The sequence below is a fragment of the Piliocolobus tephrosceles genome, chromosome 9 (genome assembly GCF_002776525.5).
Source record: "Piliocolobus tephrosceles isolate RC106 chromosome 9, ASM277652v3, whole genome shotgun sequence".
Classification (NCBI taxonomy): Eukaryota; Metazoa; Chordata; class Mammalia; order Primates; family Cercopithecidae; genus Piliocolobus; species Piliocolobus tephrosceles.
The window spans coordinates 29,811,378-29,834,326 of record NC_045442.1 but is presented as its reverse complement, the minus strand read 5'-3'; the positions used below and the strand labels follow the sequence as shown (position 1 = coordinate 29,834,326).

General features: G+C 46.5%; 1 protein-coding gene across 2 annotated transcripts in view; it reads right to left on the bottom strand.

Annotated features, from left to right (window-relative positions):
• SH3PXD2A (SH3 and PX domains 2A) overlaps positions 1-22,949 on the bottom strand; it is a 259,572-nt gene that overhangs the window by 218,206 nt on the left and 18,417 nt on the right. The gene's annotated exons all lie outside the window — the stretch shown is intronic.

Sequence of the window (22,949 nt, the reverse complement as noted above, 5' to 3'; positions counted from 1 at the left end):
GTATGTATACAAAGATAAGGAATATTGAACGTCTATTGATAAAAAAGGTCAAATAAATTATAGTTCATATACCTACTAAAGATAAGGTGGACTTTTCTATATCATGGGAAAAGGTCCACAGTATATTGAGAAAAGAAGAAAAAGATTACAATGCTATGTATACCATATGATTAAATCTATCTGGGGGGTGAATTGTATGGGGGGAAGTTTGCATATGTGTGTGTCTATGCACACTAAAAAGAAAAAAACAACAACAAACTGATAATCATGATTATTTGCATGGAATGAGAGAGAGGAGAAATGGGAATAGTTTTGCTTTCCACTTTTTCTTTTTAGAGACAGGGTCTCGCTCTGTTGCCCAGGTTGGAATGCAGTGGCACAATCATAGCTGATAGGTCAATGCAGTCCTAACCTCCTTGGCTCAAGCAGTCCTCCCGCCTCAGCCTCCCCAGTAACTGGGACTATCGGCATGTGCTACCATGCTTGGATAATTTTTATATTTTTCTGTAGAGATGGGGTCTTGCTATGTTGCCCAGACTGGTCTCAAACTCTGGGCCTCAAGCAATCCTCCCACCTCAGCCTCCCAAAGTGCTGGGATTACAGGTGTGAGCCACCGTGCCTGGCCAACATTTCTATATTATTTCATTTCTTTTGAACATGTATAGCTTTCATAATTTCCATCTTAGAAAATGACTGAGTCCTCTTAGCCAGTCCTCTGGCTCATGCCAGCTCCTGGATATTGTGCTGACATCCAGCATTTGCTCATTCTTATAAGGCTGTAGGGAATTTCAGGTTCAATGCTGAGCTCTTGAAGCCAAGGTCTACAATCCTGGCTGTACATTACAATCACCTGGGGGTCTTTAAAAACACGACAGGATTTAAATCAGAATCTTGGAAGGTGGGGTAGGCACTGATAGTTTTAAGAGCTCCTCAGGTGGGTCTACGGGTTGTTCCAGGGTTGAGAACCACTAAGCTGAACCAACATCAAAAAGACCACTGGACTAGCTAAAAACACACACACACACACACACACACACACACACACACACACACGCACGCACACTCTTTTAATAGAAAGCAGTATTACAGAGTAATTTGTTCTACTAAAAGTCAGCTCTGCCTTTAAGATATCTAGTTAGGGAGTTTGTACGGGGTGCTTTTTCTCCAAGTTCTGCTTCCAGTTTTGGAATTCATCAGCTCAAAGTGGGGAAAACAAACAAGGAGACTCGGGTTCCTTCGTTCTGAGCTGTGGCTGTGCTGGGGCTTTCTTTGGCAGCCTGTGCCCACCCCATGTCTGCGGGCCTTCATCAGTGACTAAGGGGTCAGAGTCCAGCCCTTCTCAGCTCCAGGAGGAACAGCTGAAAGAACTAGAGGCACTCAGCCCAGAGGAGGTATTTAAGAGACATACGATAGCTGGTTTCAAATATTTAAAGGACTATCAAAATGTGAAGTTCAACTCCAGTTGTCCCTAAAGGCAGGCAGTGGAATAACGAGTGCCAGTGATGGGGAAGCAGGTCTCTGACCAACGTCAGGAATAATTTTCCAATCATCAGAGTTGTCCAAGGATGGAAGGGGCTGTCTTGTGAAGTAATGGGATTGCTGGGGCAAGGGACGAGTGACCACCTGTGACTGTGATGCTGGTAGATCCCCTTCCACTCAGCCTTCCAACTTCCAACTCCATGATGCCAGAGACACTTACAAAGTCTTAAGCAAAATCCGCTGGGAATACAGCTCCTTTAACCAAAAGAAGCTTTCTGCTCTCAACAAATAATAGTCTGAGCACCAGCTGAGTGTCAGGTACTGCACTAGGTGCCAGAAATGAAGGCAGTAAGCTAGACGGGGTCTGTTGTCATGGAGCTTATATGGGAGGCAACAGACAACACATAAGATCATTTCTGACAGCCCCAATAAAATGGGGTGCAGTGACTGAAACTGCAGGGAGGCAGCTGCTTAGACTGATGGTCAGGGGAGGCCTCCCTGGAGTGAGGATGTTTGAGCTGAGACCCAAATGCGGAGGCAAAGTGCAGCAGGCCAACTGGGGAGGTGGGGAGCTCTTTAGGTTGACTCAGTACAAAATGAGATGGACCTCAGATCATACACAAAAATTCACTTGAAATAGATGAGAGACCTAAATGTGAAAGATAAAACTATTAAAGTCTTACAAGAAAACATAGCACAAATCTTCATGACCTTGAGTTAGTCAAGGGTTTCTAAGACATGACACCAAAACCACAGCTCAAAGACAAATAAACAAATTGGACTTCATCAAAATAAAAAACTTTTGTGTTTCAAAAGACATCAGCAGGAAAGTAAAAGGACAATCCCTAGAATGGGGGAAAATATTTTTAAGTCATTTGCAAATATTCTAGACAAAGGACTTATATCTGGAATATAAAAAGAACTCTTAGAAAGTGTGGTATATATATGTATAATATATATAGTATATATAACATATATATACACACACACACATATACACATAGTGGAATATTATTCAACCTTAACAAAAGATATCCTGCCATTTGACAACATGAATGAACCTGGAGGACATTATGCTAAGTGAAATAAGCCAGATACAGAAAGAAAAATACTGGGCCAGGCATGGTGGCTCATGCCTCTAATCCCAGCACTTGGGGAGGCCGAGGTGGGCAGATCGTGGAGTCAGGAGTTCGAGACCAGCCTGATCAACATTGTGAAACCCCGTCTCTACTAAAAATACAAAAAGTAGCCCAGTGTGGTGGCACACACCTGTAATCCCAGTTATTCAGGAGGCTGAGGCAGGAGAATCGTTTGAACCCGGGAAGTGAAGGTTGCAGTGAGTTGAGATTGCACCACTGCACTCCAGCCTGGGTGACAGAGTGAGACTCCATCTCAAAACAAAAAAAAAAGAAAAAGAAAAACATTGTACAATCTCATATATGGATTCTAGAGCCAAATATATAGAAGCAGAGAAAAGAAGAGTGGTGATAGGGGTGAGGAGGCGGGGAAAATGGCAGATATTGGTCAAAGGATACAAATTGGCAGTATGTAGAGTGAATATGTCTGGACATCTAAGGTACAGCCTGAGGACTACCATCACTAACACTGTATTGCATACAGGAGGTATGCCAAAAGAGTAGATTTTAGTGCTCTCACCACACACACACACACACACACACACACACACACACACAAAATAAAAACTATGTAAGTTGATGGATGTGGTCATTTGCTTGACTGTAGTCATCATTTCATTACATATTGTATATTAAAACATCATGTCGTATGAAATACATGCAACTTTTATTAAAAAAGAACTCTTACAACTCAATAATAAAAAGACATAATCCACTTTTAAAATGGGCAAAGGATCTGAATAGATTTTTCTCCAAAGAGGATGTACAAATGGCCAATAAGCACATGAAAAGATGCTCAAAGTCATTAGCAATTAGGGAAATGTAAATCAAACCACAGTGAAATATCATTTCACATGCAATAGGATGGCTACAATGAAGCTCGCAGATAATAAGTGATGGTGAGGATGTAGAGAAATTCACACCTGCATACACTGCGGGCAGGAATGTAAAACAGTGTAGCCACCTTGGAAAACAGTCTATCAGCTCCTCAGATGGTTAAACATAGCGTCACTGGATGAGTCAGCAATTCTATTCTGAGGCACCTACCCAAGAGAAATGAAAACTTACAGCCACACAAAAACTTGTATGCAAACGTTTGTAGCAGCATTACATTATAAAATATTATATACATTATGTAATGTTCTATAATAACTAAAACATGAAAGTAACTCAAATGTCCACTACATGAGGAATGGACAAATAAAATGTGACTTATCTATACAATAGAATATTATGCTTTTTTTTGAGACGGAGTCTTGCTCTGTCGCCCAGGCTGGAGTGCAGTGGCGTGATCTTGGCTCACTGCAACCTCCACCTCCCTGGTTCAAGCAATTCCTCTGCCTCAGCCTCCTGACTAGCTGGGATTACAGGTGCGTGCCACCACACCTGGTTAATTTTTTTTTTTTTTTGTATTTTTAGTAGAGACGGGGTTTTACTATGTTGGCCAGACTGATCTTGAACTCCTGACCTCAGGCAATCCGCCCACCTCGGCCTCCCAAAGTGTTGAGATTACAGGCGTGAGCCACCATGCCTGGCCAATTATTATTTTTTTAAACTTTTATTTTAGGTTCAGGTGTACATGTGAAAGTTTGTTATACAGGTAAACTTACGTCATGGGAGTTTGTTGTCTAGATTATTTCATCACCCAGGTATAAAGCCCAGTACCCGATAGTTGTCTTTTCCGCTCCTCCCTCTCCTAGACCCTCCACCCTCGATTAGGCCCCACTGTCTGTCGTTTCCTTCTTTGTGTTCAGAAATTCTTGTGCTCTGTCGCCCAGGCTGGAGTGCAGTGGTGCCATCTCGGCTCACTGCAACCTCTGCCTCCCAGGGTCAAGCAATTCTCCTGCCTCAGCTTCCCAAGTAGCTAGGATCACAGATGTGCACCACAACACCCGGCTAATTTTTGTATTTTTAGTAGAGACATGGTTTTGCCATGTTAGCCAGGCTGGTCTTGAACTCCTGGCCTCATGTGATTTGCCTGCCTTAGCCTCCCAAAGTGCTGGGATTACAGGTGTGAGCCACCATGCCCTACCTGTGTTCATAAGTTCTTATCATTTAGCTTCCACTTACAAGTGAGAACACGTGGTATTTGCTTTTCTATTCCTGTTTTATGAAATATTATTCAGTTATAAAAATGAATGTATTTCTGATACATGCTACAACATGGATGAATCTTGAAAACATGCTGAGTGAAAGAAGACAGACACAAGCAACCACACATTATATGATTCCATTTATATGAAATGTCCAGAATAGGCAAACATATAGAGACAGAAAGTAGATAAGTGGTTGCCGAGAGCTGGGAGTGGGTGAGTAGCTGTCAGGGATAAGGAGACTGCTAATGGGGCCTCTTTCTGGGATGATGAAAATGTTCAAAAATGACTGGTTGAGAGTTGCACTGTCTGCAAATGAACTAAAAACCATTCAAATGGATGCATTGTGTGATATGAATTCCATTTCAACAAAGCTATTGTTTAAAAAAATTAGACGGGAGACAATGTACCTCTTGGTTAAGGGGTTCTTGTCAGAAAGAACTCTATTTCTCCATCTTCTCAGCCTAATTCCTGCAAGAGCCAATCAAGACCCACCACCTCCTAGAAACCTCCCTGGATTGCCTCAGCCCTGGGACTCCCTCTGCCCCCTCATCCAGTGCACAGCATGCTTGTGTGGGTAGAGATCATGCTATGTCCATTAATCTTGGGGAAATGTATGCTGAACCTCTGCAATCATTTCTGCAGTGATGACATTGCTCATCACCAGCTCTGGCACACAGCAGCAGCTGTGCCTGGCTGGTTAAGGAGAAAGCCTGACTTTTAAGAGAACACACCTGGTTCCCCAGGCTTGGCAAGAAAGAAACCGGCTCTTTAACACTGAGAATTGGAAAGAACTGATTCCTGAAATATCCTGCTCTCTTTGCCTGGAGAGATCACTGGCCCCGGTAGACTCTGACATGCAGTAAAAGTTTCCCAATTATGCGGCAAAACTGGGAACGCCATCAGCTCCTGTTTGGCCTCCAGGATAGAGAAACTGCACTTAAAATCCACTAACCCTGTTCTGACATTGGAAGATCCTATGACTAGTTGAAATCGGCTCACCTTCTCTGGAAACATATTTCTCCCCCAGTTCCCAGTCCTGACTGTGGGTTTGGCCCAGCCTTCTTCTATGTGATCTCACCCACCCTCCACCCCTTCCCCAGACCTCACTGGGTCCCCCTCTACCCACAGTTCTCCCCTTCTCTGAAACCCTTAAGAAAGCACCTGTAACCACAGCGCCCACTGCAGCACCGGAGACTCAGATGGCCAATTTCATGTCTGACCGTTCCCCCAACCCATTCCCAGAATCATTCTCAACTGGATTATAAAGTCCTTGAAAGCAAATATTTGATCTGGGCTTCCTTTGTTTTTCTCTACAATGTCTAATGACATTGGTAGATCCTCAGGAAAGCCATGTTACTTGTCTGATAAAATTCAGTCCAGTCCAGTAAAGAAGGATTTGGTGCTTACTATATGCTGGGCTCTGTGCTAGAAACTGGCAACACAAAGTCAAATAAAATACAGCTCCAGTCCCAGGGAGCTCTGGTGTGGTGAGAAAGAGCAGTACTAAGGGACAACGTGCTGTAAGGCTAGGTCAAGAGCTGTGCATGTTCCCAGGGAACCCCAGGAGAGGCGCCACGCTGGAAGGCTTCCTAACAGAGGTGATGCCGGAGTGACAGATAAGGAAGGTAGGCTGGGTGAAGAGGTGAGGGTTGTGGCGGTGGAAGGGTGCCCTAGGCAAAAGAAACAGCATAGGCAAAGGATGAGGGCTAGGGGAGGGGGCATGACACAGCCTGAATTCGCTGGGAGAGCCAGGGCCAGCTGGGGTGGCCGGCACCCCAGCTGGGGTGAGAGGCGGGAGGTAAACTGAGTCCCAGCTCTGAGGCTTGAGGGAATGATGGGGGCAGAAGAGGGAGGAGGGCGAGGGGACGAAGAAGCACGAGGTCAAAGCCAGCTAAAGTGTTTCTCTGGTGGAAAACTTGGCATAGTTTGGGATTGGAGAGAGAGGAGAGAACAGGCATGAGGGAGATCTAAGGCTGAAGGAGGAAGAGATGAGGATGAGGGAGCCCAGAAGAAGCCAAAGGGCCCCGGAGCAGGGGGCAGGCAGGACGATGAAGCAGGCTTGGCAAGGAGAGAGAGTGTGGGCAGTGAAATGTGTGGGGTCCCTAGAGGAGGAGGGGGAGATAGGAGCCCAGGAGGGGCTGTTTGGAGATGGAGAAATCCCACCCCAAAGGCTCTGGACCCCCAGAGAGTCCACAGTCAGGATGCAATGGAGTGACTGGAAAGATCTCAGAGTGCGAGTGCGTTCCCCAGGGAGACCCCAGTTCCTGGAAGGGCACAAGGTGCTTCACCTGCTCACTTTTGGACAGTTCAGAGTGACTAAGACCCTGAGGCCTTAGAGAATGAGAGAAACTAAGTGGCAGAAGTCAATGACTTTGTTTTATGCGCAATTCGCTCCCAGGCACTGGATCTGAAAGCAAACCTTTTAAATCTCCCCTCCTGCTCCCAAACTTGGCTCAAAATGCGGAGCAACTGGAATGCAGGAAGGGGATTCTTTCGAGCCCCCAACCTGCTTCTCCCTGCCCCTTCCTGCCGTGTGGCCAGAGGAGACCCTCCTGCCTGCCACAGCCAACTCCAGGACGTCATCTGCTCCCAGGTCCCCTCAGGAGGGGAGGAAGGGACCTGCCAAGCTGGCTGGAGAAGAGCCCTGCGCAGCGGCCAGGGCAGCCTGCCAGGGGCTGCATCTGGTCAGGCTTCCCGCCCCAATTCCCCGGTTCCTCATCAGGCTGAGGTTGAGGTGAGGGGAGAAACACACAGCCAGCCCTCCTCCCCCAGCGCCCCCTCAAAGTCACGTCATCCAAGCATTCCCTGGGGAGGGTGGCCCCCTCCCTCTGACCTCAGCCTGTTTCGCTTGGCCAGAGCCCACCCCCAGTGAGCCTGCCCCCTCCCCACACCCTTGCTCACACCCAGGCCCATGCAGGGAAAGGCATGAGCTATAGATTCCAGCCCTCCCAGGCTGCACACCAAAGCCCCCAAATAAGGGGCAGGGGGGTTGGGCACCCCTCCCAGCCATGTCTTCTGAGATGCCAGCTGGGCTCCAGAGGGTGGCTAGGGGCTGGGGCACATGGCCAGAACTTCCCTTGTCTTCTACCCTCTAAGTGGCATCTCCCCCAGCTTTAACCAAGGGGTCAGGGCCGGGGAGAAACACAGGAAAGCCCAATGTGTAGAGCCAAACCAATTCAGGGATTAAATCCTAGCTTTGCCTCTTAACTGGTGTAAGGTCTTGGACAAACAAGCTAATTTCTCTGACCCTGCATTTCCTCACCTAGACGATGAGGGTAATAAGAGGGTATGCCTCTGATGGTTTGAGTGAGGATTAAATGGGATAATGCATCCAAAGCACTTAGCACTTGCCTGGCCCACAGAAAACACTTAATGTATGGAAGTTCATTCTTTTTTTTTTTTTTTTTTTTTTTTTTTTTTTTTGAGACAGTCTTGCTCTGTCACCCAGGCTGGAGTGCAGTGGTGCGGTCTCAGCTTACTGCAACCTCCACCTCCTGGGTTCAAGTGCATCTCCTGCCTCAGCCTCCCGAGTAGCTAATTTTACACACCCAGCTAATTTTTTAGTAGAGATAGGGTTTCACCATGTTGACCAGGCTGGTCTCGAACTCCTGACCTCAAGTGATCCGCCTGCCTCAGCCTCCCAAAGTGCTGGGATTACAGGCGTGAGCCACCACACGTGGCGTTCATTATTTTTATTTCCTAAATTTCCTGGGAATTCTAATACCAGTAGCAGTGCCAAGGGAGGCTTAATCCCCACCTTTGCAATCTCCATCGGCCAGCTCCAGACACAAGCGGGAAATCTGTTGTTCTTGTTATTATTATTTGAGGCAGGGTCTCATTCTGTCACCCAGGCTGGAGTGCAATGGCATGATCTCCGCTCACTGCCACCTTGACCTCCTGGGCTCAAGCCATCCTCCTGCCTCAGCTCCCCTGCCCCCATCACCAGTAGCTGGGACTACAGGGGAGCATCACCATGTTGGGTTACTTTTTTGTAGAGATGGAGTTTCGTCATGTTGCCCAGCCTGGTCTCAAATTCCCAGAGTCAAGTGATCCTCCTGCCTCAGCCTCCCAAAGAGCTAGGATTACAGGCATAAGCCACTCCACCTGGCCCTGTTGTTATTATTTTATTCTTTATTTTATCCTTTTTTTTTTTTTTGAGACGAAGTCTTGCTCTGTCACCCAGGCTGGAGTGCAGTAGCATGATCTCGGCTCACTGCAATCTCCGCCTCCTGGGTTCAAGTGATTCTCCAGCCTCAACCTCCCAAGTAGCTGGGATTATAGGCGTGCACCACCATCCCCAGCTAATTTTTGTATTTTTGGTAAAGACAGTGTTTCACCAGGTCTCAAACTCCTGACCTTAGGTGATCTGCCCACCTCAGCCTCCCAAAGTGCTGGGATTACAGGCATGAGCCACCACGCCTGGCCTTATTTCATCCTTCTCATTTGACTCATTTGTGTAATTATTTCTCTTGAGTAAATAGGCCATTGATCTTTTCTGGATGTTATACATACTGTGCACAAAAGCAACTTTATTAAACTTGCTATTTTTTTGTTATTTGGAATAGACACTCTAAGCAGACAGGGTGTTTCCTATGCAGATGTAACCCCTAGCCATCCAAGTCCCCTGCAGAAATTCTGGAGCTCTCACACAGCTGCATACATACACAGGTTCTTCCCTGGCATTCTGCCACGGCCCCCCATTCCTTAAATCTAACACCAAACTCATCATTCAGCCTCATACGAGCTCTGCCCTGATGCACTGATCAGCCATGAGGGCGTGGGGCGGGGAGCAGCACTTACATGCCTGTTAACGAGGACCCTAGGAAGCCTGGAGCAAGCTCAGGGCAGCCCCTTCCCAGGGAGGGTGAAGAAGCTTACTTCTAACTAACTCACAGCCCCAAAGGAAACTGATCCGAATACCACCACGAAGCCCCCTTAGAGAATACCCCCTCTCTCCAGGAACAATCCTGTAAACCCAAAGTAATGAGCTGAACCACCCAAAAGAAAAATTTTAAATGGACCAAGAATATAAATAAGCATTTACCAAAGAAGAAATACACATGGCGAACCCATACATGCAAAGACACTCCATCATCTCATGTGTAACTGAAAAAAGCCAAATCAGAATGACAAGATGTTATTTCCTTTCTATCTGACTGGCAGAAACAATCAGGTTTGGTCAGATCAGTGCTGAAGTTATGAGGAAACAGATAGGTCTCAGACTTCGTGGGAGGGATCTGAATTCTTTCAGGAGGGCCATTTGCCAACATATATCAAAATGAGAAATGCAAACTGTTTGACCCACCAATTCCCCTGCTAGGAATTTATCTTGGGGAATAAATTCACAAAAGTGTGTCAAGTTATATGTTCAAAGATGTTTTTGGCAGGATCCATCAAGTTGTCCTGGGAATTCTCAGAATAAATACTTTGCAACTATCTCAAAATCTCGGTAGCCTAGGTTTGCTGACAGGGAGGGACGATGTGCCGCGGATGCCATGAGAAGAGCGGGGTGCAGAAAAATCCGTCTCTTTTGCATAAGTCATCTTGAAGGCAATGCTGGCTTTGTGTAAGAAGGTGGCATTCCTGATTCAGGCCAGAGTCAACCCTTACTTAACCCCCACCTTGATTGAGACTGGCTTTAACCACTGCCCTTACAGGGTTGGGAGCATCATTCTGGCTGGCCTCATCACAGGGCTCCACCATTTCATGGCAACCAAGGCACAGAGGGAGGCCACCCTAGCAAGTTCCATGTGCTAGGCTCTGCGTTGGAGGCAGCCATACATCACTGAGCCCATGTAACCCATATACAAATCCCCGGGATGGGTACAAGCCCGTCTAACAGAAGAAGATGCTGACGGTCCGAAAGGATCAGTGACTTGCCCAAGGTCACACAGCTGGGATGTATTAACAGTAGAGCTTGGATTCCAATCCCAGTGGGACAGATTCCAAGCCCTGTGTTTTGTCCCTGCCTCACGGCGTGGCCTCACACTACAACTCATAGACTTTGGAAAGCTGAGGGAGCTTGGTGAGCCTGGGGAGTGGGAGGCAGGGAGGTGCCTGCAGACAAGGCTGAGATGAGGGAAAGAGGGGCAGCGGGCAGAGGACAGGCTTCAGCTGGGACAGCCATGCCAGGCCGGTCAGCGTGTCAAGGCCACACTCACTCCTGCAAAGCAATGAAAAGAGACATCTCAGCACCCACACTCTAATGCCTCACTCGAGAGTGTCCCCTGGGATGTGTCCCTCATATTGTCCCTTGCCAGCTGATGGCCACTCCCTGACCTCTGGGAGGAAGGGTATTGGCTTACGGGGCTATTTTGAAAACGTGAAGCTCTGAGGAATGTGCCTGACCTGGCACTCCCCTGGGAATCCCCTCATCCACTGAACTGGCTCAGACCCAGCACCCTCCTTCTGCAGAAACCTCCAGGCGGCCCCAAGGGGAGAGTGGGCAGGCATGGAGTTTGGTTCTGTCAGTGGTTTGGGGCTTTGATTTCCTCGTCCATAAAATGGGAAGGCAGGAGGAAGGGCAGAGTTGGGAAATGACTGCAGGCTCTCCCTTAGCTTCCAATATTCTCTGTTCTCTGGGCTTTTCTGTGGCCAGGGGAGGTTTATTTGGAGGAATGCTGAAGCAGTCTCAAACTCAGCCCTTGCCCAGGCAAGTTCAGCTTCCAGCACAGAGGCTGGGTCAACCCAGAGGGGAAGCCACGCAGTGCCCACCAAGCCTCTGAGAACATTTTCCCTATCCTGGTCTGAATCTACTTCCTGCTAATACCTGTCCATACCCACTAGTTCTGCCTCTGGGGCCCCAGAGAACGTATCAAAATCCTCTCCTGAAAGAGGACATTTCACATAGCCCCTCTCCCAGTATCTCCCCAACTTGAGGATAACCAGCCCCACTTCCTGTGGCTTCTGGAGACAATCCTGTGTCTCCACCATCCAGGCTGCCCTCCTACCCTGCTGTCATAAAATGTACACCAGAAGCTGAATCCAACCTTCACCTGTGTAGACTAGGTGTAGACAGGCAGAGAGAGCAGAATGGAAGCAGATCTTTCCATGTCTGTCTCTCTAAACTTTCTTTCTTTTTTTTTTTTTTTGAGACACAGTCTTACTCCATCACCCTGGCTGGAGTACAGTGGCACGATTTCTGCTCACCGCAACGTCCACCTCCTGGATTCAAGTAATTCTCGTGCCTCAGCCCCCTGAGTAGCTGGGGTTACAGGTGTGTACCATCAAGCTTGGCTAACTTTTGTATTTTTGTAGAGATAGGGTTTTGCCAAGTTATCCTGGTTAGTCTTGAACTCCTGGGCTCAACTAATCCACCTGCTTTGGCCTCCCAAAGTGCTGAGCCATTGTGTCCGGCCTCTCTCTAATCTTTCTAAATCCTAAATTTCTACAAATGCATTCTAAGAAATGTGAATTCTGTGAATACATCCCCAGGATTTGGAGAGGCATTTATACTGCTGGGTTCTGTGGCTCCCAAACAACCCCAACCCTGACATCTCACACACCTGCTTCCATGAAAACCAAACCCCCTGCTGCCTGCACTAGGGCCACTGATTTCATCAGGGCCCATTACATTTTTTTGTTCCAGGACAGTATCGTTTATTGAGAATTTACTCAAGGTATAATGGCTGTTAATAGGCGTTGCAGAAGAAGGGAAAGGGAAGTTATTATTTAATTGATACAGGGTTTCAATTTTGCAAGAGGTGGGTGTTTTCTTCTTTTTGATGCTAATAAAAATGGAATTGTTTTCTTAATTTCCTCTTTGGATTGTTCATTCGAAACTCATTACCTTTATACCTGTTCAGTTCTAAGCACTTTCTCTCCTTCCTTCCTGGTCACCTGTAAATGTGAACAGGATGCCATCAAAATCTCATCCAAGTCACTGACCAACATTCCAGGTCAGAGACAGAGGACAGAGTCCTGTGGCACACCCCTAGAGGCTCTCCTTCCGGACAGTGCTGACACACTTGGCTTAGTTCTGTATGAAGCTGAGAACAGGGTGCTCCTGGGTAAAACACAGCATCCATAACAAATTATTTTATTTTTCAAACCATAAGAGGAGCTCCCCATATGAAAGTATTGTCAGCAAGTTTTTTCATAAAATGAGAACTCTTATAAATGAAACAAATCACAAATTGGCCTGCTTTGCACACCCAGAGTTTCATGACCTCTAGCTAATAAAGATGCCCATGTTTGCTCAGGTCACTATGTGCTGGGCTCCTGGCTGGGCATTTCAGGCACATCCATGCTATTATCATCCCTATCCTCCAAGTGAGGATACTTGGGCTCAGAGAGGTGTCCAGGTCTGTTGGACTCCAAAACTGTTCTTTCCACTGTGTGGTGCTGCCTCTCAGGTTTCCTTAAGGAGCCTGCACTTGTTTACATATTCTCTCCAGACTGAGCCCAGAAATCCATCCCAGGCCTCCAGAAGACTCCCCAGCTCCTGCACGTGATCAGAAAGCTTCAGGTCTACTGGGAAACATGCAGACCCTAGGAGACACAGAAGCCCAGGATTCTGATGGAACCGGCTCTCAATGCTAGAATTTTCCCCCTAGTGAGTGTAATTACTTCCAGGTCTCGGAGGACACTTTAGAGCCGGGCACTTTGAAACTCTAGTTAATGTCAATCGTCCCAGCTACTCTGTAACCTTCCCTTCTCTCCAGGCATGAAATTGTTTTGGTTCACCCATGAGTCTTCAGCACCTGATATGGTGTGTGGCACACAGTAGGCACTTAATAAATGCTGGTCGGAAGAGCAAAAGATTAGATGAGATAACGGACATGGCCATGCTTTTCATAAGGTTGGCAGGGGGTAGCATGGTCACCATTAGGTAATTAGGAACCCCTGACTGGAGGGGGCTTCGGGGCTAATGGAGGGGTAATTTGTAGAATGAGCAAGAGGCAGGGAGACGCACAGGGCATGGAAGTGATCAAGGGATAAATCCATTTCCTTCCACAGGAGGATGTCCCGAGGCAAATCTGTCATCCTGGCAGGTCCACATCCATTGCAGATGACCACATTGAATAAGCTAGCCAGGGAGCTCAGGATGGACGAGGGATGGGAGGGAGATGTCACCTCCTCCAAGCTATGGAAACTAGGCCCTCAGCAAGTTCGTGTACACCAAGGCAATGTATTTGGGATGGTAATAAAAACTGGGCCACTTGTGGGAGGGGCTGGTGTAATTCCTGCTGCTCCCCAGGCCTGCTCCTCTTCCTTTCCCTCAGCCTGGAATGCCCACTCCCTCCTCTCTCCCTTCTCACCTCTCACCCATCCTTCAAGGCCTTCACTCCCTGGTAACTCTACTGAAATGGAGTGTCTATCACCGTATCATGCAAAGACAATGTGGTTTGGAGTTAGAAAGACATGTGGGTTCGGGCCCAGCTCCACCAACCAGGAGCACTGTGGTGCTGGGCAAGCTACATGCTCTCTGAGCCTCAGTCCTGTATTTATAAAGTGAACCTCACAGGAGTGCTTTGAGAATTAAAGAGATCATGGACACATAGGTACATAGCACACCACCTGGGACACCACATGCTCAGTGTACCATGAGTTCCTTCCAGCCCCTTCCTAGACTTCCCATGCGGTTTGTGGTACCCAGTTCTGCTGGGCCTGATGGATTATTTGTCCATGCAAGGAGCTCTGCTCTCTACAACTAGACTATGAGCTTCTGAAGGCGGGGCTGTGCCATCTCTGCACAGTCCTCAGATAAAGCAGTACTGAAGTCATGGGGCCTAGATTTGAATTCCAGCTCTGCCACACAGTCTATGTGACCATGGGCAGACGTCCCAACACTTGCCAGAGCCACTGGTTCCTCAGTTGTAACACGGGGATGACAAGAGTGGATGAGAACAGTCATGCCCTGCAGAGGACCGCTGTGAGGCTCTAGGAAGGTGCACAGAGCCTGGCCTGGTTCCCTGTGCAGAATTACAGCTCAGTAAATGCTGGAGACCATGATCATCATCCCTGCAGGGCCTGGCATGGCAGGCAGGGGCACTGGCATATCTCTGGGGAGAGACGGAAGTCTATGTAATAAGATGCTACGGTACTCTGTTTTCGCATTTTGGGTAACGGAGATGATGGGTAGGTAGCCAGACTCCACGCAGGAGGCGAAAGCTTGCTTACGCTAGGGAGAGAAAGTTAGTAAGCAAGTGTGAGTGCCAGGTCCCAAATCAGTGAAGGAACAAGAGTCCATTCTCCACACCTGGGAGTTCTTCCTGATGATTCATGAACAACATTCTCATGTTGCAAGTCCAGTGAGTGATTTTACCACCACTCCTCAAATGAGCTTCCCCAAGCTCATTAAAGTGGGCAGCTCAGCAGCTCAGAACTTGGTCAGCTTGGAAGCATCACCCTCCCTGGGGGCGGCCCTGAGATAATCCAACCTGACTTTTTAATTAAAACCAGTTGATTCCTGGGTCTCTTTCCATGAAAGTCAGGCTGCCTGTCCCTACAGACTTCAGGCTTCACAAGCTCTACCTGGTGGTGGAAAGTGGGTGGGGGAAGCCAAACTTCTTGTCACTCAGATATTCCACTTTCAGAGTCAGGGAGCCCTCCTGGCTGAGATGCTGCCTAGATCCCAAGGGCAGGGCCTCTGCTAAAGCCATCAGCCCTATCGCCAAGTGTCTATCTTCATTTCAGACCAGAAGAGGAATCTCTTCCTGTGAATCTGCCTTTCGGGTCTTTGGAGAACAAAGAATGTTTGTGTTCTGTACTTCGTCCTCTCTCCTCCTAACCTCACCCCCAGCCCGAGACACAGTTGGACGATTGCTTGGGTGAGCCATGATACATACATTGGTGCATTGATTTACTTCCCGGGTGAAAGGTGGTATTGCAATTTCTGCAGCTGCATCTGGAATACACACACACTTGCTTTTAAATGGGGCAGTCACCCATTGCAGCTCAAGCTGTCTTGATGGTTCTTCCACCCTTTTGAAGTCTCCATCACATCTTTTGCCTACTGAGTGGGAAGTTCCATGCTGTCGGGTTCTTATTTTCTTAACACAGTGGAAATATTTGACCTTTTCCATAATATTTGGCTCTCCTGGTACAATACATAGACAGCACTTTTTAATGTTGTGATTTCAAGGGACTGATTATTTAATAATGATCTGTAGGATGCCACACACTGCTGTGGGAGGCCCGCCCTGCAGACAGGGTGGGGTGCAAACAAAGGAGCCATCTAGAATGCTGTGCTCCTAACCCACTTCTGGGAGGCATGCAGGCATCCAATCTTCTCTTAAAGACTGTAATTTATTATGCCTCTTTTAAGTTAAAGAGGCTCTCTGAGTTACTCCCTTAAGACCCCCTACCCCAGAAAGCAATAAAGGAGACATTACATTTGTGAGGGTAGGAAGGTAATGCCACTTTTAAAAGGAAGGATTTTGTTTGTTTTTTTAAATAGGTCTGGTTCTAGCCTTTGAAGATGATGGATTAACATGTAATCCTGCGTCAACCACCCAGCAAGTATTTACTGAGCACCTGCTAAGTGCAAAGCTCCGTGAAGCAAGGCAGTGGAAGGACGGAGGGAGGCAGGCCCTGGGGGAAGGGGCAGAAAGATCGTGATGCCGCCTGTGCAGAGTTTATAATGTAATCAGAGAAATCAGACAATCACATAATATGTGCATAACATAGGACCTAAAGCTATGCTTAAGTCTTGCTGGAACAAGGCAAGGTAAAAGCAAGGACAAAAAAGGTAAGACTTCAGTAATGGTCCACTCCAGCAATACACGACATCATAGAGCAGTTAGGATGAATGATCCATTGAATGGCTCAGGCCAAAAGTTGGGTTGCATTAGGTAGGATTCTTTTTCCTGTCATTATCCCCAGCAAATAAGACCAACTCATGTCCATTTGCAAGCAAGGCTACATACAGGTCCCAATTTAAACAGAGCTAAATCCCAAAACTGGCTTCTGTGATAGGGTGACATCGGGGGAAGGTCTGCAGCTCCACCCCCACCCCGTAGACTCAGGTGAAGCAATACCTTTCAGGGGCCATTCCTGGAGCAATCCACAGGAATAGCCAGTGAGGCTTCCAGGCCCTGAGCAAAGAGGGGAAAACAAGATAGGAGAGGTTTAGTTCAGATTAAGTCAAAAAACAAAGGAGGCTTAGTTTTGAAAAGCTGGCTGAGTTCTTAAGATAATGGAGGAAGGTTTTGGGTTTCTAGTCCTATTAGTGAGAACTGGGTAGGAAATTATACAAAGAACTTTCATTCCAGACAAGGGAGACAGGCCAGGAAGGAATGATAGGAAGAGATTAAAATTCACTGTGTCTTCCAATGTAGGCTGAATCGGTCTTTAGGGAGAAGTGCCAATAGCCCGGAAGGTCTTCTGGGTATTACCAAGTGTTGATGAGGATGTAGGAGAGAGGTGAGCCCTCATGCACACACAGACTTCATTTAAGTAAATACTGTCATACTGCCTTTCAGTAGCAATCCCACTCCTGGAGAAATCTTTGTGGAGGTTTTAAGGGCTGCAGTATATAAGGATGTCTGCTGCTGCGATGTTTGCAGTAGAGGGTGTTGAAGGCAACTTCAGTGTCCATCAAGAGGGAGAATGAGTAAGTGTGGTGGACGTGGGTATGGAATACCATGCAGCAGTCAGAAGCAATAAAGTAGAGGCATACAACCACTTAAATGGATCTTACAAATATAGTATTGAGTAAAAAGGGAAATTATCAAACAAAATCAATAGCATAACACCATGTATATAGATTACCAACCACACAACACCAACAGCACAACCTATTTTCTGAGGACACACAGGCTTAGGTTAAACAAATTAGAGAGGAGGGCTAAGAGGAAAAGGGATAGGAGTGAGGATTAGGGCTAAAAGAAAAAGTAAAAATAAGTCAGGATGAGGGTTTGCAATGGTGAGAATATGCAATAAATTGAAAAATAGGATGAATTTCACCAGTTGGTCAGAAGAACCAGCACGTGACCTACATTTTCAGGGGGGAACGGCCATAATACAAGACAGGTGCGAAGCATCCTTCCAGTCTGTGTTTACATGCTTTTACTACAAACATATGTAACCATACATTACACACTATTGTTTTGTGAGTAACTTTTAATTTACATAAATTGATCAATATTTCCATAAATAATATTTCCATAAATGGTATCAGAGATAATATTCTACTTCTTGCTTTTTCATTCAATATTGTTTTGGAGATCTTTTCATGTTGACACTTACAGATCTTATTCACATTAACTGTACAGAATTCCATCAGTGAATATCCCATACCTTATTTATCCATCCATTGGCATTTGTACTGTTCCAAGTGGTAGCCATTAGGGCTGTTCACTGAATATGCCAATTCTTTTCCTTCCCAGGCACATGGTAGAATTGTGCTTCCTCAACAACCTGAAGGTGTGTGTGGCCAGGTGACTTCTTTGGCCAATGGAATGTGTTACTTTTGGACAGAAGCATTTGTTAAAAATTGAGGCATAACTCATATGCTATTAAGGTCACCATTTTAAAGTGTACAATCTGGCTGGGCAGGATGGCTGAATAATCCCAGCATTTTGGAAGGCCAGTGTGGGAGGATTGCTTGAGCCCAGGAATTCAAGACCAGCCTGGGCAACATCATGAGACTCAGTCTCTACAAAAACAAATTTAATTAATTAACTAATTAAAGTGTGTAATTCAGTGCTTTTTAGTATATTTACAGAATTATGCAACTAATACATCACCACTATCTAATTCCAGAACATTTTCAACAACCCCCAAAAGAAACCTCATGGCAGTTAGTAGTTATTCTCCATTCTTCAATACGTCCAGCTCCCAGAAACAACTAACCAATTTTCTGTTTCTATGCATTTACCTGTTCTGGACATTTCATATGAATATAATCATACAACCCATGGTCTTTTGTGTCTGACTTCTTTCACTTAGCATAATGTTTTCAAAGTTCATCCAGGTTGCAGGATGAATCAGCACTTCACTCCATTTTTATGGCAGAATTATATTCCATGGACAGAAGTATTTGACTGCCACTTCCAGACACTGCTACACTCTCTCCCCATGCCCCAGGGACCATGGAAGCACTCTAGGCCTTTGCAAGTCTCAGTCTCCAAGTGCCTACAATGAGCAGGAGCCCCTAATGACTCCAATGGACAGGGAGTATGAGCAAGAAATAGAATTTGGGGGCTGTTTGTTCCTGTAACATAACCTATCCCATTCTGACTGATATACCAATTTGTCTGTCTTACAAATACATAGCAATAAAAATCATTGCATGTCTTCTCATGTGCACTTGGGAGATTTTCTCTATACCTTAGAATCCAAGGTATACACTTAGAAGTAGAACCACCAGGTCACATGATAAGCACACCTTCAAGTTACTAGATATTGCCACATTGTTTTCCAAAGTGGTTAAACCACTTAAACTTCTACCAAAAGTACGTAAGTATTCCCACTTCCCCATATTCTCACCAACAGTTAGCATTATTAGACTTTTCATCCTATATTTTCTAACAGAGAATCACAAACTCTCTTGAACAAAGTTGCTAACTATGGCACTCAAGGGTATAGAATATTCCAAATATCTGGTGGTTAACCAGGTAGCCCTTTATGTTACATCTTTTCCATCTAAACATTATTTTAGCCTGCTGCACAGCCATAAATGGGAAAAAATGCAAAATAATACAATGTCCGTGAAGTGATTCCATAAGTATGAGGGATCTACAAAAGTCTTCATTGTAAACATCACTTCTCATTTGATGGATTTAGATACAGATGGTATAGGAGAATGGATTAAATGTGAACTGACCTATCTGACACAAATCCTAACCTCTTATCTATTAATGTCACTTCAATAATTTATCCTACAAAAATAGTAGCTCAAGTTCCCAAAGACATACATATATATATACAAAATTTACATTTATATATGGATGTTTAGGGCAGCATTGTTTGAAGTGGCGAAAAAAGTTAGAGACAGTCTAAATGTTCATTAATAGAGGAATCTTTTTTAAAAATTGTAATTCCTTACTATCTACCTGAACTGCCTTGAAAGTGAGACGATAAAATTTCCACATGGCTTGAGATTGTTTCAGCTGGGATTTTGTTACTTGCAACTAACGACTGAATCCTAATGATTCACTGGTTTTGCACTGGATCTGCTTTGCTAGACGAAAAGCAAATGCAGCCTGACTCTGTGTGTGGAACACTTGGCCACTTCCCTATCAGCTGCCCCCAAGAGAAAAGTCCTATGACCCTGTGTTTTGAGGGAAGAGAGCGTGACCAGGAACGCAGCAACTTTCACCAGAACTTGGTAAGGGGGCTGGGGAGTTAGTCAACATCAAAAACAAATAAAGATGCTTTTTTGTCTCTCCCTCCCCTCCCGCTCCCGGAAAGAGAGTCCCTGGGGGATGGTTCAGTAAACGCTCTGCCCAGTTTCCACCCCTCCCCCACGTCTCTGACCAGGCCAGAGGAAGCAATGGGAATAAACTGCAGGAGAGTTCAACATTTCCTGAAAGACCCAGCTCTGGCCAGCTTTAAGGTGCTGGGGCAGGGGAGAAAATTCACACACTCTGCAAGGTGGCAAGAGGAAATGCTCTCATGGAACCTGAACTCAGGAGCAGAGGCCAGCCCTGCAAGGGCCAGGGGAGTGGCTGTGTCCAGGACCCCTCGGCCACCACATGGAAGGAATCCAGCTCACCCTAGAAGCCAATGAAGGAGCTGATGGTAGATGAAAACGTTATGCTGGTGAAAGAAGCCAGTCACAAGAGACCACGTCGTGTATGACTCCATTATATGAAATGTCCAGAACCGGCCAGTCCACAGGGACAGAAAGCAGGTTCATGGCTACCTAGGGTGGTGGTCACAGGTGATGGCTAAAGGGTTTCTTTGGGGGTCATGAAAATGTTCTAAAATTGACTGTGGTGGCTAGGCAACTCTGAATATACTAAAACTCCTGAATCATACTCTTTAAGTGAATTGGTGCTATGGTATGGGAATTATATCTCAATAAAGCTGTTCCAAAAAGGGAGGGTGCCAACTGCTTCGGCATGGGCCACCACTCACGGAGCAGAGTAGGGATGCCAAGCACCTGCTGTTTCTGGTATTTTAACCATTAACATTGCTTTTATGCCAGCCACCAACTCTAGGAGTTTGTGCTATTTTATCATCTTCATTTTAAAGATGAAGAAACTGAGGCCCAGGCAGATTAAGTAATTTGCCCAAAGTCACATGGTCAGTGATGAACTCCAACTCTCTCCAGCAGCCCTGTGGCCTGTAACCACTACGTGGGCCACTACATCGTAATCTAAGTCAATCGACAGCTGAACCAACATGCAAGTTAATGCTGTATTCAGTTAACACTTATCTTAATAGTTCTGGGCCTGGGAATTTATTGCAGGATAATTTTTCAACATTTGTGCTGCTCAGGCTGCCTTGAGTGAGTCCGCCTGCCTCCCAGAGTTTACCTTGGCTGATGCTGGAGCACACAGGTGGGGCAGAGGTGGCCCTTTAAGGTTCTTGAGGACACCGGCAGAAGCTGTCTGCTTTCAAGCAGTTGTTTGGAGCCACAAGCTGGCTAGGTACCAGGAAGCCCTCTCCCAGCAGCTCTGGAAACCAAAGGGTATGAAAGGCCCAGGCCGGGAGTAAATCCCAAATGCCCCATGCAGAGTCCCACCTGGAATTGCAGCTTTCGTGGGATTTCCCACTGCTCTGACGTGAGCTCGCAGGGGTGGGAGCAGCCAGGCAACTCGGGTGGCCCCATTGCCTCTGTCTGCCAAGAACTCACAATGATGAAATGTCCACCCGTGATCCCTTCCAGGAATTCAGACTGGGAAGGTCTGTTTCTCTGCCATTCCCTTATTCGAAGTGAAATCGCTTAGCAGACAACTGACCGATCTGCATCGTCCCATCCTCACACACCTGAATATGGAGCCTCCGCACAGTGGAGAAAGCAGATCACGTAAACAAACAGGTTGACAGATGCTCACAGAGTATGAAAACTAGACATAAAGTTCCTTACTCAGCTAGAAAGTTCTACAGACTTTTCTCCCGGAGGCCCATGGGGGTAAACTCAAGGACATCCTGGGCTTTTGGCCGCTCCCCGACACCTCCCACCACGTCTTCCCTGATTTTCCACAATTCCCTTGCAGCTCTGCCCTCCTCTGGGTCACAACAACTTTTTCCTGAAGCAGGTCCTCACAGCACGCCTACACCACTCTATATAGTTCATGCAGCCGGGCCTCAGAGCCTTCTGCTCCCTACGCTTCCTCCTTGGCCTTCACTGAAGCCAGAAATCACGTTTCTAGAGCAAGTGCCCCGGATGGAGAGGGAGGCCCCTTTCAGCATGGGCAAAGGCTTGGCCGAATCTCACCAAGCTCCCCTTTCACTGGATGAGGAACCAATAAAGGGTGGAATAAAGGTTGGTCGAATCCCAGTACCGCGTCTTCCTAGTTGTGTTACCTTGTGTGAGTGACTTAGCCTTTCTGATTCTCAGTCCCCTCATCTATAAAGGGGAGAAACACAGTCTCCTTTGACAGTATGAAATGAGGTCTATGGGCACCTGCCTGGCACCAAAGAGGCACTGAAGGAAAAGATCAAAGGTGGTTATTGTGAGTATACACAAGGATCTATAAGACCCTTTTATACTAAAATCTAAGTATTCTTGGACCCCCCAGCCTGATCATAGGGAGCTCTCAAGGACAAAAGATTGCCCCAGGAATATGCCTGGTGGACAGTGATCCAACAGCTTTTATTACACACACATACACATCCCCCAGCACACACATGCACACACACGCCGCACTAAACCCCCCACACAGACAGGTCCATACACATGCAACATTCCCCAACACACAAGTGCGCGCACACTCCACACTCACAGACATGTACACACACACCCCTTCCTTTCTCTGTTTTCTTAAAGATGTTCTCACCGTCTAAAAACACACTAGTGTCTCCACAATTTGAAACTCCATCACAAGAAACTTTCATGTGCATAATGTCCAATGCTCTGCCAACTAGCCCAATTTTACAGAGGGAATTTTACTACAAACAAGCAGAGTGTCTTGCTCATGTATGTCACCTTGCACCTGGGCACAGAGCCGGCAGCCCCTCTCCATTTCCTTAGACACTTATTGATGCTGCTCCTCCCAGCCTGACGAATGATGGAAGAAGATATTAGATTTCTATCATCCCTAAGTCTCTCGTGTGTTTGTTTCCTGAGGCAAGTCTACACAAGGCCAGGTTCCCTCGTTTCCAAGGCCCGCCTGTCATGTTT